The following is a 20409-nucleotide window of genomic DNA, read 5'->3' as shown; positions in this document are numbered from 1 at the left end:
TTGTAAAATTTCATTAAAATGTTGTATACAATATACATACTCTTACTTATCTAACGCATTTTAAATTTTGAGCGAAGTTTATGTTAAAAAAATATATCTAGTTTGAATTTAGAGAGGTCAAAAGTAAAAGTTCACAGTTGTTATCAAAATAATTTGGAAAAACAGAAAACAAAATACGAACAACTTAATATTTATCCCAATAGGGTACCAATTTTGAACTTTGAAGGATCAATTTTTATTTATTTTTTTTATTTTTTTGTAATTATATAATGATATTGAATGGCCACAGAGGCTTGAAATGTATCTTTAATGTTTTAAATGAGTATTTTCTAAAGATGGTTTAAGTATCAAAAGAGTTTGCTCTTTTCAATCAACCTATATGCATAATTAAGCATTTTAAATTTTTTTTAGTTTTTATCGATTTTGGTTATAAAATAATTTCCTAAGTAAGGACTTAGGCTAAGTTAAGAAGTAAAGTCGTTCATACCAAAAAAATTAAAGTATAACAAAAATATATATTCAACAATTTTTTTTTTGTTGAAAAAAACGTTGAAGTTCAAACTTTGACAAAATTTGTATTACCTAGCTATCCATAATCACACAAATATGAACTATTTTAGTTTGAAATTCTAACTTCATACAAAATACTATATTTTAGTAAATTTCTGAATTATTATTTTTAAATCTAGTTAACTACATATAAATAAATAAAATTAATTTCATAGTAAAACGTTTGACGAATTAAAATTTTATTTACACTCATATATTATATTAACACATTTAAAGTATAATAAATTAAAAAAATTAAATAATTAATTTCCATGACTGTTTGAAAGATCTACACATCGGGTTATAATCAGAGGTAGTAAATAATTTTTATGATACATTTTTGTTCAACAGGTTCTGATCGATTTGGATTCCGGATTATAGTAAATCACATAATATTATATAGAAACCGAAATTATAAATCAATTATCAATTATCAATTGAATCCATGAATCGCGTAAAAATCTCATACGTAGTTCCATAGTAAAATATTATGATCATTTTTATTGTTATCTCTAGAAATTTGTTCGTAAAAATTCATAACGGTTTTATGACGAAATTACAGGCTTAAATATATTAGATATTAGATAAATCTTCCAATAAAAATGAAATTTAAACACTCAGCGCGACGGGTGCACGGTTATTATTTTTTGTCTACTATCGCTGTAATGACGACGTCGCTTTGACGTCGATATGATATTATACAAGACGTGTAATTATGGCTTTGGCACGGATCACCTGGTGACGGTCGACGGAGGCATAGATGACAACGTTAACCATAGTCTATTACTATGATTTTAAAGTCAAACAGGTAAGTAATATTATTATGGTAGTAGCTATCAGTATAAACAAGGGTTTTTAGGGGGCTTACCTGACGAGAGAATAATATGGTACACGCGCGCGCACGGATAACGCGGCGATCGACGGCGACGACGGTGGAAGTGGCGGCGCCGATCGTTGCCGCAGTGGCGTCGGCGAAGACGAGTATATATATATGTGTGTGTGTGTGTGTGTGTGTGTGCGCGTGCTTGTATGTTGAAATTTATAATATATTTAATATCAACAAATATTTTCGTATTATTAAAACGATTGAGATGATAATAATAACAATAACAACAATAACAATAATAATAATAATATTAATAATAATAATAATTATGATGATATAAATATAAAGTCGATCGGGACGCGAATTTCAAAGGGAGTGGGGGTAGCAGGTGACCGTCATAATCGCATCACTGCAGCGGATGCACCGACAGCCGAGTGTGCAACAGTCGTCATGGTTGCAGCGGCAGTGGCGGCAGTGGCGACGACGTCACTGTAGTGTACGGTAACGCTGCAGCGGTGGCGGTGGCGGCGGCCAACCCCGGTCGTCGTCGTCGCCCGAACGGATGAGTAAACGACGGCGGCGGCGGGGGTGGTAAAGCGGGAACAGATTTAACGGCGATGAGCACGCGGCAAACAGCGGAGGCGGCGTCGACAGCGGGCGCTGATGTGGTCGCGAGCGTGTGTATAGGCGCGTCCTATGTGCGGTGCACAGCGCCGTTAACGAGATACTGCCGACGACGAGTGCGGCAGCTACGACGACGGCGACGGCGACGACGACGATGACGGCGGCGGCGGCTGTTGCTGCTGATGCTGGTGCTGATGCTGGACGCGGTAGCAACAGCCGAGCCCCCGTGCAACCCTAGGCAACGCCGCCGCCGGTGTGCATTATTATTATTATTATTATTATTATTATTATTGTACTTATCCGTATACCGCACAGAGGTGTAATGACAATAACATTCTTATGTTGTTTTTTTTTCTACTTTTTTCACGTGCCTACTTGAAACTAAATATTATCAAGCTACTACGCGAGATCCTATATATAGATTACAAAGACTTACGGATTATGACGTATCCATCTTTGAATCCGTAATTACATAATGGGATGCAAAGTAGGTATCTATAAATAATGCCAAAATACTTTTGTAAGAGTTGCGTATTATTTTATAAAAAGTTATCCTGCAACAAAAGACTTATTTCAAAACGTTAATGCACCCAACATAAATAATTTATATATAAAGACTTACACCATATACACGTAAAAAACATTCTATTATCGTCTGTAAATCACCAAATCAAAACTAGATGTGCAGCAAATAACTTCTCACTAAAATGGCCCCAAAAAACTGGGATATCGTAAGATTTTCAATTTCGTTGGAAATCAGATACATGATTTAATGTCCAAAAATGTGACCAATATGTCCCTACCGATGCTAAAAAAATGTATTACCCACTGGCTTCTTAATGAATAGGTACGGACGTACGGTACATCAAAACCTAAATACAATTATTAAATATCTACATTGCAAACTTCCATTTTTATCTTAATTGTGTGTTTTTATTTTATTTCATCTTATTTTGCTGTTGTAATTTACGTTTTTAAATTTGAATTTTTTTTTTAATAAAAGCATGATGTAGTAAACAAACGAATAAAAATAACTAGGTATATTGTATTGTAATATTTCGAAATTTCGTATAATAGTATTATAATATAAGTACCTATAATATTAATATTTTAAACATCGTAAGTTGTTGAGGCTTCAATTAATAAAAAATATTAGTAATTTTCTTATGTACTGGCAACATTATCGGCAGACAGAGTAGCAGATAATATCATATAAAAATCACGTCGGTTGGCGATGACTGAAGATTATATCGCGATAGAATAATAATAAAATTGTATTATAGTAACCCATTATATCCTATGCTGTTACAACTGTACGAGGAATATTATTAGTGACTCAAGCGCGGCCGCAAGATGAAATTTCACATGGGCCAAGATAAAAAAGTTACTTACACTCTAATATCAATTATAGCGATATTTTTATTTAAGTACATGCAGTACGAAATTCCTAGGAAAATCAATAGCTTCCTTACCCTGCTACCCCCTCCCCAACTGTTGGTGCCTTCAATGAGTACTGTAACGGTTCATAGTATAATCATTATTATTATTAATATTCTTACTGATTTTATATGATTTTTTCCCAACCAGTTGTGATAAAAATAATATTACCTATGTTACATCGTTATTGGACAGTAACGTGCGGTTAGCGAAACTGAAAAAATCGCGCACTCTGTAGTGTGGCAGTGGTGTGCTTAGGAAGAATATTCCGAGGTACGCATTGAAGTAGCACCTCATATTCTAATAAAACCACGATAATTTTTCAAAACTTTATGTCCCAAAACGAGTCTTATCGTAAATTTGTTTATTGTACATAATATATAACACTATTCATATAGCCCCTGAACATTTTACTTTTGACCTATTATTTTGTTTTGCAAATTTTAATTTCATTATTTTCACAGGCATTTTATCAACACAATTTAATTTTCTAAACATATTACGTTTAGAACAACTTATACCTATACTTGTTATGTCCGTCCGCTAGTTACCAGAGCATATATATTCAAATTACGGCTGTTGACTTTTATTTATTTATCGTCGCTACATAGTTAATATTGTCAATAAATATTATTGTTTTGTTGTATTTATTTATCTCCGTATCGTGCTGTACCAACATAAATTGTACCTATACGGAATAATAGTTAACTGCGTTGAATACGTTTAAAAAAAAAAACCAAGAAATTAGCACGCTCGAAAAGTGAGTGACAATGACATAACATGTAAAATGATTAACGAAATTTACAAAAAAAAAATAAAAAATATTCATCGTTGGTAATATTTGAATTTCAAGCACCCCCGCCGCCCGCCCGATTGCAACTTATATCAATTAATATAAACCATATGAATATTAACCTGGTTTTTTAATTTTTTTATACACTGCAAATTTAAAAACACCATATTCGCTTATTTCTGAAAAATGCATAAAGCCTAGAGATTAGACATAATTACTCTACACATTCAGTGTATCGGTATTAAAAATTAGATTTACAAATTCCAATAGTTTTCGAAAATCACGACAAAAAGTGGAATTTTGATAAGTATACTCGAGTTGCAGTAAGTAGGTAGTGCTGCAATTACATAAGCGTTATTAACTGAAAAATACTTGAAGGTACTTAAACAACTTGGCTGCGTAAATAGTTCAATAAAATTGAATAGCAAAAATATTATTACGACCATGATAATTTTATGCGCGTGCCTGTAGCTCCATCCATAACTGCAGACATTGTCGTACAGACCTGTTGAATTGTATCTAGTGAGATTATGCACTGCGTTCTACGTACGGCAAATTATATTGATTTATTTGTTTGTACTAAATGTATGTTATTATTTACGGTATATTTGTGTACCATGATACCGTACTGTCCGTACTTATACTTGTGATTTATTAGGGGTATCTTATAATGTTTTAAATGAAACTATATTTTGTAATAAAATTCTTATTATTTTATACACATTAAATATATTTTTTTTTAGATATTCCGTGTTGTTATACCTATACTTACATAATCAAACTGCGCCATATTTTGTTTGTAAAATAAATATCAAAACTGTTCGCAATTGAATACAATTACATTAGTATACGCGTCGTACACTACCCTATTAACAACGTACCTAATTGGATTTAAATGTATATTTTTGCATAATGTACACATCATACTATTATGTATCAACAAAAATAAATCTGAAGAGTAATAGGTTTAGTCACATTTTCCGCGTAAGTTAATAACAAATGCAGAACTTTTATGAATAATATAAGTGAATCCACATGCAGCTAGGTACGAGTGAAATTAAAATTAATTAATAATTATATTTATATAAACCGTATAAATTTTCAAAAGCTCGGTTGAGTTGATTCGTTTACAGTTTGTTTGTACACTAATTACTAACTCGATAAAATTTACAACGAATACATTTTATTTAAAGAAATAACAATATTAATTGCTTTAATGTAAGCAGTAAGCACTACGAGCCAGGAACATTCCGATCAAAAAATATTTGACAATCGTATAACAATATTATGATCCATGATGAAAAAATAAAAACATTTACAACATTTTAGTATAGGTATTATACAATAATATGCATTAATCAAAACTTTGAGAAAGTATGCGCGGTCCACACCGATATAGACTGTCGCACTATTAACACCAAGTTAAACGTATTCACTCCAACGACCATTATACCGACTTCTAACGTGATTACAATCAAATCGTTTTTACGAGGCAAACAAAAGACCAAAGGACAAAATATTAACAATTCGAAAAAATAGTACTCGTTCAAAACGAATGAATTGTGTTATTTCTATTATCATGATTTTTGTTCGAGCACAAGTTATAAAATATAAAATAATAACAACAATGAACTAAGAGAAAAAACAACGTTTTAAATAATTTTAAATCTGTAACCTTGTCACCTACTTACTAAAACCATAGGAATATGTTAAACGTATTTTATATTATATAACACGTCATATTCTTGTCACATTGATGTATTATAATAATTATTTATATGTTTGGTATATTATATTTGTTTATCTGATAAATTACCTATAAAATATATTGTAACCGTCAGGTTTTTCCGTTATAATTTATGACAAATAAATAAGAAAATTTTTGAATTGAGCTAATGACATACAACACTATCGACGCTAATCCAAATTTACCAATATTCACCATAAGATACGTTATATAATGCCTATTTTGTTGAATAATGTATTGATGACTATTTCGCTAACTTCCGATACGGGGAATAATCGCGTGCCGATTAATTTTGCACTCGGGTTATTCGAATGGGCGATTGTAAACTCGACCCGGGGTTTTTACAGGTAAAAATTATTTAGGTAAACGCCTTACTTGGAATGCCCACACCCGTATCAAAAAACTTGCTTTAAATTCCCGACTCCGCAGTTTACGTCCCTTGCTTACAAATAATAAACACTCTAAACTAAAAGTTAAGGTTCTTATGTATAAAACACTATTAAAACCAATGTGGACCTACGGTCTTCAATTGTGGGGTACTGCTAAAGTATCTAATACTAACAAAATCCAACAGTTCCAGAATATTGCTCTTGGAAAAATTACAAATGCTCCACCTTTTGTGTCCAATTATACTTTACATAAAGACCTCACTTCTACCATAGACTATTCTCAAAGAAAAAAATTTTAATTTTTTCCTTTTATAAAAACTGTTTTCAGACCCACAAAAAAAATAGCACACATGCGTCATATACGCATTACGCATAACATAAATAATTAGGTTACTCGGCTTCTGGTTATGATTATCATTTATTTATTAAATTAATTAAATATAAATACAATATAAACAACACATATATTTTTCATGAAAAACACTTGGCTTTTATATAAGTAGTTATATAAATATGTATAGGTGATTATCTATTGATTGATAACATGTGAAAATAAGTAAAAGATATTTTTAAATAAATTTTAAAAACGATTGATTTTTCAAAATTCGTCAACAACGCAAATTTTCAAAGATAGGGTTCTAATCAATAAATCTCTCTATTATTAAATCAAATAATTGTCCAATTTCATAACATCGTTGGCGACATTTCTCAGCTCATCGTAATACGTAGTATCTCTCCAATAATTACAATAAGAAATGTTCAAAATGTAACATTTGAAAAGCATACTCGGAACATCCAGTACACAACAGCTAAACAAACAAAAAGTAACAACTTAATAGATTGGGTTCGACTAAAAGTTTTTTTAAAAAAACTGCTCGACACAATAGATTGAATCATTTGGGTGATTTATAGGTATGTTTATATATATATGTGTATTATAGCAATACATTTAAGGTATAAAACTTCAGATTTTGTTTAAAAGGTTTCTTTTGATTCGACCAAAAGTTTACAGTCCTAATTCTTAAATACAATTATTTTTATTTTTCAGCGTATAACTCGATTCCTCGATTTGACCGTTAAGTAAATCATAAGATACATCATAGGTGCCTAAATTCTTCAACTCTAAAACAATATTACACAAGTTACTTTTATAAATTGTCCCTAGATAGCTTTAACGTTTAATAATAACTGAATAAATCTAAATTCTAATAAAAATAAAAATTATTATAATCAAACAAAATTAGATTAAAATTATGTTTTTCATGATTACCATGAACGTAAATAAGTTTTATGTAATACCACTATTTACAATCATAATGTGTTATATAAGTACCTATATTGATTATAAATGTTATCTCGCAGATATTAAATAATTGTTTATGTGAGCGATTGCCGATGTGCATATATACAGGGAGGAGGTCACAATACTTGTGAATAAATAAGCTATATACACTAGACTATAGACTTCTAATATAATTTATTTCTAGACTTTCTAAGAATTCTCTCGCAACTTGTCATTGATTATTCGTGGTCTGTTCTTCCATCTTGGCAGCTTTCTACCACCACTAACATTTGGTTCTTTTTGTTTTCGAAATTTAAACGATTGCGAGTGACATCACTCGAATTGATTGACTATTTTAAATTGGTGCAGGACGTATAATGTTAACCCTATTAGGTAGGTACAGTACAATTTTAAATTATTAAATATTTATAAGGCACACTACATTGATTTATCGAGTGTCCGTTAGCTGTCTAATGATATGGTATGGAATTTTTCAATAATGTGACAATAACCGTCCAAAAAAAAAAAATAGTAATATTCAACCAATCATAATAATAATATCATATAAAAACCACCAATGTCTGGATAAACATTATGTTTATTTGTTATCTGATCACCAAAATATGATATCTTGTCGATATAAATATTATAGTTTGACTTTCTAACTTAAAAAAAAAAAGAAAACCATTGGTTTTGATAACTTTAAAATATCTATAAAATTATATTTTTATATAATCTTATATTATTTTTATATTATTATAAACATTGTTTAATGAAGTCATTTTATCATTTTTATACGTTAAATTGGTTTTGTCGTAAAAATGTAATGATGATTTATTGACGATTTCAAATTTTAAACAACAGTAGTATTTTAGTAAGGCAATTTTACGTAGTTTAATACTGAACCGTATCGAAGTGACCTAAACAAAACGAGTCCTCGTTTCAGTTCTGTAAGACTGTAATCCTGTCTTTATACATTTTATTATGAGTTTGAATATTTTAAAGTAATACAAATATTTCTCAATAACAAAATATACAAAGTTTAGAATATCGAACATTTTTTCAATGGAAAAGTACATAAAGCTTGAACTTTTCAGGATCGGATTTACATTGAAAGCCAACGAGTAACTATTACGGATTTGTGCGATGGATTTCAAAACTAGGGTTTTATAAAAATAAAAACATAAATTATAAACAAAAAAAACAAGATAATGTTATTCTTCAATAATATTATGTTTTTTCTTAAAAGGTTTTGGAAAGTACAATTTTAATATTAAAATATAAAAATATATTCAGAAATATATTATTAATATGTAAAAAATATTTTTGAATTTAAAAACATAAAATGAAAACTTCTTTTAGAACTGTTGATTTAAAAGTTTTCCTTTAAGAATGCATAAATATCTATCCATATCCGTAATTAGTGAGTAAATAATGTCTGAAATTATTGTACTTCAAATTATTTTTATTCTACCCTAAAGTTTAGGGTAATAATAATCAGCGTATATAGTATTTTAGTAATTTTATCATAATTTTCAACAACATTGTACTATTTGTACTTTCATGGTTTCAAAACTATTCTCGAATAATCAAATTAATTTTAGACTTTGAATAGACCTATGAAAATATGTATTAGCTTAACAATGATGTGTGCGATTATTTTTTTGTATTTTTTTGTAAAAGATTTATGAAAGAAACATTGCTTTACTCTGCAATTTTAATACATATTTTCTGGTAAAAATTATATCCAGTTGGTACTCCTGGAAAGTCGACATCAAAAATCTCTAGCATTTTTTAAGATAATCGGGAACAACCAAAAACTGCACCAAATACCTTATATATGTAGTTGAATAACGCATAGACATATTATTATTGTAAATCTAATCACATTAATACGATACCTACACACGTCTTATCGATTAAACTCTACCCACCTCTCTCAGCTGTTATTTTTCTGGACAATTGTTTTTGCTCTTACATCGGATTGTTTTTTAAGTTCCATCGAAGGAAAAAACGACGTTTAAAAACGTATATAGATATTCTTTTTTTTCGCTTTAATAATCTAAAAATTTCAGAATAAATAGATAAATAAGTAGTATGATATTTAGCATGATATTATTAGGTATATTACGCGGTGGAATAGCCCTGATTTTTACTGTGAGGGGACTAATGTGTTTACACTGCAGGGTTAAAAAGTTTCTATATAAGATTAAATGAATTTGTATTTACAGTAAATTGCATAGACCATAATATAGAAATTACTTTTTTTTTATTCTCTGTGAGAATTTTTTCACGTTCCGGGGTGATGGTTGATAAAGTGTAGACAGGTCGGTGCGGTGCCTGCAGTACATTGTACTGGCATCAGTTACGTACTGTGTCAAGCCCCCCCCCCCAAACCCCGCAATTTCAGTGCCACCCCTAACTACGCCAACGTTTAATTATTACCACTACTGTATGCTATATATTATTCAACAATAAGCTACAATATAGTACCTATATAAACTGTATTAATCACAATACACCTTAAGGTAGTCTATCCACGATATTATAATTTACCTGAATAGTTGAATAGATGATGTGGGTTACCTTGACACACCAATGTTGGAATTTTTTTTTTACCCCTAAATTGTTTTTTAAGTTGTACCGATTTGGACCAGCAATTTAGAGTTTATTATTTTTTTAAATAATAATTGACCTATAGTACTACGAATTGCACTTATTAATTTACCGGGTTAATTTAACTTCCTTATTCCCATTATTTTGCAATACAATGTCGACTTTAGTTTTTTACTCTTACACAAAAGTTCATCAGATCGTTTTTAAGTTTTGTCACAAGAAAAAAACGGCATTTAAAAACACATACCAAGATGATATCCTTGCATTTTTTTTAACTTCAATAATCTCGAAATGTCTTACAAATTACTACAAGCATATTACACTGATGTCAATCGGAAAGTTTGTGCGATCACTAATCAAACTACAATATTATTGTATCTACCACTACCTATAGGTCCTATGTAGATAATATAAGTTGTAATATTATTAACGCTTTTGTATAAACATTAAGCTACAATATAGTATACTATTATATACAAGTATACAGAACATTATAATAATGTATCTATAAAGTTGAATAATGCATAGGCAAATTATTATCGTAAATATGATGAACTTTATGCGATTCACACGTATCGATTAACGACGGAAGGAAATGTATTCTCAATATTCTCATTGATTACGATCTCAATCAGAATGCCAATGCGCGATCACTTCTCGAACAATGTTGAACGGCTTACCCATAACAGCGAATCTAGTTAATAGGCAATATAAGTTTTACTATAATAATATATAGTAATATTATTACCGCTTCTATATTATGCCACAAAAAGCTACAATAGATTATATACTGTGAGCCCATACACAATATTATAATATTATTCCGATACGCTTGATTCGTTTGTCGTTTCCTTAAAGTATACATTTTTCTGCTACACTTCTGCTGCATATAAAATATGCACTCAGGTTGCTCCTCGTGAATGTTTAACTAATTTTTCATTTATATAATCAATCGACACTGCAAGTGCGCTATGTATTGTAGGTATTCGCCAATTCCCCGGTCGAATCTTATATGAGAATAAAATAATATAATTATTACTTTTAAACATTTTATATATTTAAACCTTGTCATTGAATTGTAAGTATAAGCAGGTAGTTGCAATTTTTATTAATTGTTCGTACAAATTTGATGCATTTAAAATTTATGAGAACAAAAACACGAGACGTATTCAATTCACCCGCGGCTATAACAAAATCATCTTAGAAAGAGGTTCTGTTGCAAATTATGTTTAATTTCCTTTATTTCGAACAATGATAATAATACGATTTACTCCTCCGTTACTCGCGAGAAAATATTTAAATTTATCATAATACCTTCAGAATTTAAATAACAAATCTTTAAAATCAAATTATACTCAGAAGTTACGACTTACAACGCGGGTAGTTATTACAATATAGTGCGCCAATATATACCTAATATAAATCTATAACAAATATCCACATTCAAATTTCTCCTATCGATTTTTGAACACACCGTCTGTTGTAACTCTGCCTACTATTATTACATGTCGGTAACTACCTAGGTATATAATTATTAAGTTATCATTTTTATATCTAATTGTTTTTATGAACATTAATATAGAAGTGAAGTTCTCAGCATTTTATAAAGTAAAAGTCTAAATCAGCCAATTGAATAATTTTAAGAAAAAAATCAATAATTTAAATTGAACGATTTAATTGTTAATCAATTTTTTTCTTTGATTCTTCCATAAACACATAACATTATCTATGACTATATTTACTGCTTATACTAAGAATAAATAATATCTTCTATTATTTTTCATATAAACAATTTAAATAATTTTTCATTATTTATTTCACTAAAATATTATTTTTGTCTGTATTAGTCTACGACGGCTTTTATAGCATATTATACTAGTGTGTACATATTTCTATAACATCCATCTTATACTCATTACGGTAATACGGTATGTTGATGCATTTATAATACAAAATTAATAGTATCCAAATTTAAAGTATTAATATTCGTTATCCTCCAGATAAATTAAATTAAATCCATTAGTATTAAAAATTGTAAATAATAACTTTTAATTAGAATTTAATAACGTTCACTCTTGCTTTTAACACAGACATTATTAATGTAAAAACATGCGTTCATCCAATTGTATTATTATTTTATTTTATATACAGGCTAATCTATTTTACTTCAAAGTCGATATTTTTTTTTTGGTGTGTGTGTGTATATTATGTGTAAATGATTTTTTTTAAATTCAGTCTGTCGTTTGAGGCAGAAAAAAATCTCACCACATTGGTAAACTTATCAAATTAAGTTTAATTGTTGTTAGGTTTATTCATAATTTTATTCACGCGTTTATTCGCTTATGCAGCAGTTTTAGTTGATTGTGAATGGAAATAACATTATTAATATTATAACCAAACGGTTTTTTTTTTTAACCATCATAGCAACACTACCGATGAGCTACGAGCAGTGTGCTGGGTGGCGTAACCATTAACAGCTGGTTAGGCCGAAATAGACGACATCTGCGTGCCATTGGTGTTAGACTGGACGGTCGTGTCTAGATAATGTACTTGATGACTTCCACAATAATAACAGCGTAAACGAAAGCAAAAGTGATTACGATTTTGACAATACCGAAAATAATACCAGCTCTACTTTTGAACTTTATTTTTCGTTTTTCCGGGCGCTTCAATTAGATTCACTTCATTGGCGAAAAATATACTGAAGTTGAAAGTCGAAGCATTATTTTGACTACTTATTGTGTTCACATACACAAATAAAAATTAAAAACTCACAACACTGTAAAATCTGTACGTTAATCGGTCCGCTCAGAATCTAAAATACATTTTAAATCTAGAAATGCTATTTAGACATGAAAAAAGAGACATAAATTCAACTATGCTCGGGTGTGGGAAAAATATTATTTTACCATCTTACGTTCAACGTAAAAAGAAAAAATGTTATGCTAATAACAACAATGCACGAGAAGGGTTGGATCGATAAAAGCTCAGATCAATAAAAAAAACTCAGAGTGACTTTGTTCTATAATTCAACTACCGAACATGAACGTTTGTGGACAAAAAAAGAAGAATATACTCTATAGTTAAAATAAACTGTTGATAAACTGTAGCAGTGGCGGCTATCCTATACCTCAAGTGTATCGACGGATACACATGATTTTGAGGTGGGTGAGTAGGTGGTTAACTGCTTGACATATTATAGGTATTATATTATAATACAGTGTAAATAGCAAATAGTATACATAATAAATTATCTTGCTGTATTGCTCTAATTAACGATGGTTTCAGTAGTAGTAATGCAGTCACGAGACATGCAACATGCACTGACGCTTGGGGAATAGTCATGGTGATACATTCTATTAGAATTTAGAATATATAGGTGTATATAAATGTATAATACATTATTATTACCTAATAATACATTAATATGTATGTGTGTAAGGAAAGGTGGGTGGGTGGGTGTCCACAGATTTTATTAGTTTGGATACACGTGGTAAATTTACTGTAGCCGACACTGAACTGTAGACTTAAAATTTGTTTTTTCATTTATGAATATTTCCGGTATTGTGGTGTTATAATTTCAGATCAGGAATTAAACTATTTTTTTTAACTTATAGTAAGTACATCTTGAACTTAAACCTAAAACTTGACGTGAACAAATTACAGTTTTGTCTAACTAAAGTTAAATGTATTGAATTTTTGTTTAATGAAGAAAAAATTAAGCCGGATAAAGAACGGACTAAATCAATATTAAATTTTAAATAGCCTAATATAATTAATAAGAATTGCAAATAATTAAGAGTATAATAAATTATATTAGAGAATTTATTTCTAATTTAGCGGAAATCTCTAAACCACTATAGGTATAATATAACCACACAATAAAGATAGATATTTGTTGGAACTGGAACTGGAGTTCTGATAAGTCATTTAATGATATTAAAGAATGCATTGCATGTACGGTATTATACACATGTATAATACACATGCTTATACACATGATCCTTAATTTCAGCTGGAGATTCAATGTGACACAATCTCAAAATCCAATATGTTGTTTTTTAATACAAAATAAAAACCATTGTTTTATTTTTCTCGTTCTTTATCTGATATTGAAAAATCGGGGGATCAAAGAAAGAAAGAATTTTTAGCTACTTAAATATTATTACCTACTTAAAACATGTGCGTTACACCCATATTGATTTATAACAAAATTGAACTATTCGTAAAAAAAATCTTTACAAAAATATCGCTGAATCAATATTAATAAAACATAAAAATGAAAAAAATGAATTATCAATATAACAATTTTGGTAAGCATATAACAACGATAAACGAGCGAATTCACAGTAAGAACGAATAATGAACGGTTCTATGTCTGAAAGAAATAACGAGTGGTAGGTATGAGAATTTTTTTATAGATTTTCATCTGAAATATTTAAAAAATCGATACGAAAATAGGTGGAAACCCTGTAGTGATACGAGAAACAGAAAAAATTTAGTCGATACGGAATCGCATACAATCGTTTCAGGCAGAAACAACAATAAGTAGGAACCTAGGTAGCTACAAAGTATTATAACTAATAAATAATTATTATTTCAAAAAATAAATATCATTGAACTAAAAAAAACTGATGAATGATATTGTAATGTAACTTATGTAACTACTATGTTGTTTTGATATATTATTATTGTAAAATCTTTTAGCTACAGTTTATTCAGAGTTATTCCAGTTCAAACATATTTGTTATGTTTTCAATTTATTAATGGTATAAATCAAGAGTAATTTACATTTAATTACTCACCACAACTGAACATATTATTTTATTTTTATTTTTTAATAAATTAAATAAAAAACGAAAGCCCCGAAAATTTGTTTGATATTATATATATGTACTCTGGCGCCTGCGTTTTGTTTTATCAACACTAATTAATTAATTACGGAGGAATAGTTTTGCATGTATGCTCGTATAATACATGTTATATGTAGAAGACAAGGATGGCCCGACCCACCCATAATAAGCTATCCTAATTTAAAAAAGAAGGTAAATTTTAATAACTATTTAAAATCCTTTTTGCGTTTTAGACAAATTAAAAATTTTCACCTTCTCTCCGTGTGTAAATGTATGTGGTGGATGCAATCTAAAGCAAGTGGTAAAATTATACAACCACCTATATATCTATACCTATCGCCCCAACAAAGAGGGGGTCAGAAGGACCCATGGTACTGGAGCCGAGACTTTCAAGGGGCCCGGCGTTCATGCAAATAATTACTTCAATATATTATATCGGAAAATTGTTTAAAAATGAATTGTTATTTGAGAGGGGCACGAATTCAGCACTGTTCCAAGGCCAAAACTATTATGTGAGGGGACTGCCTAAACCTATAAATTCATGATGAGATGTATATAGACATAATTATTTAATAAGCTTATAAAAATATTTAATAAAAACAAAACGACTATAATATTATGTCTGTTGAAATATATAATTTTAACATAAATATTACAATACCTATTGTATCATACATAATTATTCACCAAACTGCACGCCCAACCCCGTTTTTCCATTTAATAATGAATTTATTCAAATGATGATTTTTTGAATTTTCGAATATTTTTTAATTTTAATTACTAATTAAGGGGTGTCTTGTGATGATACAAACTTTGGGTTCTCAAATGTGAAGCTATCTGTGTTAATGTAAATTATTTAGTGGATAATTGTTTCAAAAATGTTGATGTACTTGCCTAATCCAAAAATTCGAAAGAGTAGTTTCTCAGTTACTAAAATGTTTATCCCAAAAATAATATTCCTTAAAAGAGGTATCGGATCTACTATTATTTATTATACTTAGATCGTTTTTCAAATTATTAATATTGAAGTATTAATATTAAGTACCTACTACAATTATTTAAATCACTATAGTCATTGGCCTATAATTATCCTTAGTATGAAAAATTAAAACTAAAAACTATTAATTATAATATATAATATATTAATATAATAACTAATTTTGTTCAAATTTTGTTTCTGCGACATTTTCAGAAAAATTATCCGGTAAATAATTTACAGTCAAAAGGGAGATTTTCATTTATAAAATACAAATTGTTGTCACCAATTATTAAAAAAAAAATGTATTTTTAGAATTACAAAAATCAGAATTTGAGTAATTGCATTAATAAAAAAAATAGGAGTGGACATACTTGACGAATCACATTCTTCACACTTCACACTGATGTATAGTAGGTACAGGTATTTTTGTAATTATTTACGAACAATATTATACTTATGCAAACGACGTTAAGTATAACAACATGAGGTGATTGATAGCTGACTTGTAAATAATGTACACAAAAACAATTTCAAAGGATGTTCAGCATGCACATTTTACAGACAAAGAAACTTTGCTGCAGCTGTAATTGTGAACCTACCAGCTATTACCTCGTATGGTACTTTAACAAAAACGCATGGTTTGTTCTTGTGATAAGGGTGGTAGATGCGGGTATACGGTATACCTACATAAACAACAAACAATGTTTACCCATCGCGATTTTAACTCGAGCCAAGAAACACCGATATGTCTACATAGCTCCAGAGATGAGCCAATTATGGCCGTACCGCAACCCACGGGTTGGTGATCCTATATTTAATGGCGCACTATTTTTTATGTACAGGGCATTTTACTGAGGTCACTATAAATAGTATATGCGTACCAACTGTGATATTCCAATAAAGATTTTTTCGACATTTTTTTTCTATCTTCAAAATCTGGGTTTTTTCAGGTTATTCTTGGAATATTACCTTGAATGTAAATACATAAATACTGTAATCGTATTTTTTGCGAAATTCTCATACGAATCAAGGTATTATATAGTTTTTGTGCTTTTCGTGCGTTTTTCATGCTCGATTTGCCGACTAAAAAAAAAGGGGACACGTATTATTTATCTGTATACGAGAATACTACAAAATAAACAATAGTTATAGATATTTGTTATCATTTAATATACATGACAATAATTAACACTGCGTTTTACATTATCGATTTAGGAAAATGATGAAATTATAACAAAACTAGAGTAAACAGAATTTTGAATAATCGAATTTATATAGGTAGCCATACATCTAAGTTATGTTTTAGGTCTGACGGGATTTATGTCACCTAAAAAAGACAAAATTTCAAATTTCAAATAACTATAATCTGCAGTACTTAAAAATTTTAAATTTTATCATTTTCAAAATAGGCAACTTTCAAATTGTTTGCATGCCGTTTATGTGTGTTAAAGAAATAGGGAAGCGCTACCGCGCGAGCAGGTACAAGCCAAATGTAATATTAATAATATAAAAATTGTCTTAAATTGGCATCGTGATTTACTTCGCTAAATAAAAAAAAATACCAGTTTGAAATAGTGTCAATGGACGCACCCTTCAGCCAAGCCTCCAAACCTGGTAAAAAATCTCATATTTACTTATTGTTTTATTATGTTACAGATTGTAAATATATTTATATTATAAAAAAAAAAAAAATGTATTAGTATAATATGCCTAACAAGTAACAAGTACCAAATAAGTGGGTAGAAAACATGATTGCGTACGTTCGTTATCTTCGATACCTTTTTAATAGCTACACGATTTCGTATGATTTTACCTGATTTTTAACTACCCGATTGCATACGAAGTTGTTGCCAATTTTCATACCGGTACATATGTATACCATAAATGACCAGGGTTGAGATTTTATAGCATTTACATATTTCTTTAGAAATAAGAGATGCTTAAAAAATAGCAGAAAAATGTTTTTCGTGATATAGAGAACTCAAATTAAAAATTTTACTTTGCGTTTTTGTATTTTTTGAAATTTTTTTGCATTTTTACCTGTTTATGAATCAAAATTAGTCTTTTTTTTATTTTTTTTGTCATTCGAATTATCAAGTATTTTTAGTACCACACAAATGGATCTGAAAGATTTTATAGGACTTTTAATGGACAATTTCAGAGTGGTCATCCTCCAACACATATTTTTATTCAAATATTGAAAGACCAGATCAATATTATACAATCGGTTAATAATAGGAGAGTAAAGAAAGTGGCAAAAAAGACTTAAACAGAATTCAAAATACAATAAAGGATTATGATAAGTATAAAATCTATAAAAATGTAATTCAATATTTAAAATTAGTAGGCTACAGATGTCAAGAAATTTAAATTCAAATATTAAAAAAAAAATGTATTTACAATAATTTTATTAAAATAATAATTGATGATTTTATTTATTTACTAATTACTTTTTATTATTTAGTTAAACTCGTTTTATTTATTATTTATTTTATGTACGATGAAATCAGTAAATTTGATAACGTTGCATAAAATTTCATACGCAATCGTGTTTATATTTTTTTTCTTAAAGGTACTTTTAACCCATCTACAGACATACGCTATCGTGTTGCCAAAAACGACAAACGTGCGCATCCGTGTTCTACTCAAATAAGTAAAAGCGGACGCGTATTCAAGATCAATTTTTTTTTTAAGGTAATGTTTTAATTTAATATTTAAATATAACTCGGGGCAAAGGGGCTGTTCACGCATTCATATCAGGGAGTTATATAAGATCACATTAATAAATTATAAAATACGTTTATAACTTTTGAATATTTGTTTAAACCAAATACATTACTGTAAGTATGTAATATTAAATAATAATTTTTAAAACATATTATAATATATACTTACTTGGATTTCAATGTGGCTGGAGGGATTGTTTTAATACCTTGCAAAAGCCTCTTGGCTCTGGCTATGTGCCCGAATATATATAAGTAGGTTTGCCTACTATAAATGTAAAATATTATGTATACATCAATTTAATATCCTACGATTTTTACGTTAAACTTTTATAAGAACGACTACTTTTTATAATATATGCAGAAACTACAAAATTTAATAATTTAGAAACAACTCGCATATAAATTTCCTTACTCATACAATATGATAATATAATATGTCTTTATGTTTAAAATATTAACCCATTAAACTGTAATAGATACATAACCATGGGCCACTGGTAATCACGAGGTTTTCCAGTTCTTTTGGAGCTTTTGGTTTTCTCACAGTTAATAGATATATTTATATATTGTACACTACAAATACAAAATATATATTTTTATGTGCATTTGTCATCGTCTGTGAGTTTTCTTCATTATAATCAAACTCGCCAACGGCGACGACTAAAAGTCTAACGATCTCGAATATACATATAGGTACCTTCATTATTGTTTAGAACACATCGTCCACAGTCGCCGAATTTATACAGTGGTCGAGGTGATACATCGTGAAGTGTAGAAACGAATAGTTTATTATAACAATATTCAACTATTTCAACTTGACGCAAGTTTAAACGTGCACATAGGTACAGCGCATAATTTTTTTTTCTAACAGACATTAATGTCGTTATGGGAAAATTTTTTTTATTCAACTAGTTATTATTCACGGATCACATTTTACGAGTATAGTAGGTATACTAGGTATAGTAGGTAGGTAGGTAATGATGAAATACAAGCAATAAACGTCTCCGAGCCTGTCCAAAACCTCGAGCATGAGGGTTATATATGATCACGTGATTATCTATTTTTTAATTATGTAACATGATAACTTAGGTAGATACCTGTCAATAAACAAATTGTATAGCTTTAATTAAAAACTGACGTTTAAAAAATAGGCACCACCATGCCTCATAAGCAAATCATTTGACCTTGATAACACTGAATACCGACTGTCATATCGTTACGATCCAAATAAAATCTCAAAAAAGTTTCAATTTTCTAAAAACAAATATATGAGGTGGAGCATTTCAAAGGTGGAATTCAAAGGAGTTTTAAGATACTAAACTCATCACAAAGAAAAAGAAATAGTGTGCTGACTAACGAATTCTTTTTGATAAATTGACGATGAAGTAGGAAGAACGGTGTAGTAGGTGCAATATTTTTTAAGGCAGATCATTTTTTATTGTCTGACGGTTTGAATCAGACTACCGAAAAGCATTTCTATTGAATGAAAGTGCTATTATAGTATGTATTTTTCCTCAAAACGAATTCCAAGATGAATAAACAGTAAATATTTTCGATTTATATTTATCGGTCAGATACATTCTGACTA

The 20409-nt window shown here is 29.3% G+C and overlaps 1 protein-coding gene across 4 annotated transcripts in view; it reads right to left on the bottom strand.

Moving 5' to 3' along the window:
* Elk (Eag-like K[+] channel) overlaps positions 1 to 20409 on the bottom strand; it is a 231636-nt gene that overhangs the window by 209778 nt on the left and 1449 nt on the right. For 3 of the 4 annotated variants that reach the window (XM_089221972.1, XM_089221975.1, XM_089221974.1), the window contains exon 1: positions 1418 to 2073. The exons of the other annotated variant lie outside the window; for it this stretch is intronic. The gene's annotated coding sequence lies outside the window, so the exon portion shown is untranslated. Of the gene's footprint in view, positions 1 to 1417; positions 2074 to 20409 lie in introns of those variants that run through there. 4 annotated transcript variants of the gene reach the window in all.

The sequence above is a fragment of the Diuraphis noxia genome, unplaced genomic scaffold, assembly GCF_037042655.1.
Source record: "Diuraphis noxia isolate RWA-SAM2 unplaced genomic scaffold, SU_Dnox_SAM2 contig0003, whole genome shotgun sequence".
NCBI lineage: Eukaryota > Metazoa > Arthropoda > Insecta > Hemiptera > Aphididae > Diuraphis > Diuraphis noxia.
Note: the sequence above shows the minus strand (reverse complement) of the source record. Positions and strands in the feature narration are given on the sequence as shown.